The following is a 1,345-nucleotide window of genomic DNA, read 5'->3' on the forward strand; positions in this document are numbered from 1 at the left end:
CATAAATTTTAAAGTTTCAATATTAAAAACCTGGTTTATGCGTTCCGGAAGTACTTCGGATTACTTTTCTAACCAGAATTTTATTGCTTCTATTCCATAATTATGTGGGGTGTTGGTATAAAGATTGATAACATCGAAGGAAACCAATAATATCTCTTCATTAGTTGTTTTTGGTAGGTGCTCAAGCATGTTTAGATCGTTTCTAATGAAACTTTTGATATATTTCAGCAATGGTTTCCGTAGGATGTCTCGAAAAAAGCTTAGGCGGTGAGTATCACAAGCTGGGCCAGCTATAATGGGTATTAATTTTAGGTCTTCTGGCGCTTGGATATTTATGTATTTGCCTGATGATTGTTTGCAGGCTTCATTAATTATCTTGCTTTTGTGTATTTTAGGTAGGCCGTAAAACATACTAGGTTTACATTTAAAGTACGTGATATAAATTATTTCATTTTCTGTCTGGCCTTTTCTATGTAGAAAAACTAAGGATGCAATATTTTTCATTGTTTTTTTGTTGTTGTTATAGTTTACTGCATTTTCGTAGAAGGTATCGTTTTCTAGCATGAATAATACTAGGTTTTTGTAGTATTCTGTGTCCATCAGGACTACAGCACTTCCTTTGTCTACTTCTTTAATTGACAGTTTGTCATGATTAGCGAAAGTGAAACCGGTCGACAGAAAGAGAAAAAGAAAAAGAAAGGGAGAGTAAGAGAGAGAAAGAAATTTAGGGAGAGTTGATAATGTTCTATTAAAAGTAGTAGAGTTGATAGTGGCAGTGGGAGTAAGAATATGACAGAGAGAGAAACAGAAAGAGTGGGTGTGTGAGACGAAGAGGGACTGAACACTGAACCAACTTACTGAATGAACATACTGAACACTGAATTCTTTTACACACCCATTTAGGCCTTTTGTGATTGTAAGGGAGTGATAGTAATAGTATGAGCTGTAGTTGTGATAGAGGCGGAGGTGGCGGTGATGATGGTGGTGGTGATGGTAGCCGAGGCGGTCATGGATGATGGTGAGAGTAAGCGATGTGAAAGACAGTGGAGATGGTGGTGGAGGGGAAAGGCGGCGAAGTCAAAGGTATTGATGGTGGTGGCGTCAGAAGTCTGTATGGTTGTGCATGGCAGATGTGGTGGCTATGGTGGTGGTGGTACTGTTGTTTATCATGTAGCTTTGCAATAAGTTCCAAGTTGACAAATTATATCATTGTTTTGATGAAAATTGTTCATTGCTTGAAAAATATTGTTCAAGTTTAATAAAATTTAATATGTACTCAGTGCATGAAGTGTCATTGTTGGGCCCAAGGTCTAATGAAGATCCCTCCACAGGATCTAGCTTTATA

The sequence above is a fragment of the Octopus bimaculoides genome, chromosome 2 (genome assembly GCF_001194135.2).
Source record: "Octopus bimaculoides isolate UCB-OBI-ISO-001 chromosome 2, ASM119413v2, whole genome shotgun sequence".
Lineage (NCBI taxonomy): Eukaryota > Metazoa > Mollusca > Cephalopoda > Octopoda > Octopodidae > Octopus > Octopus bimaculoides.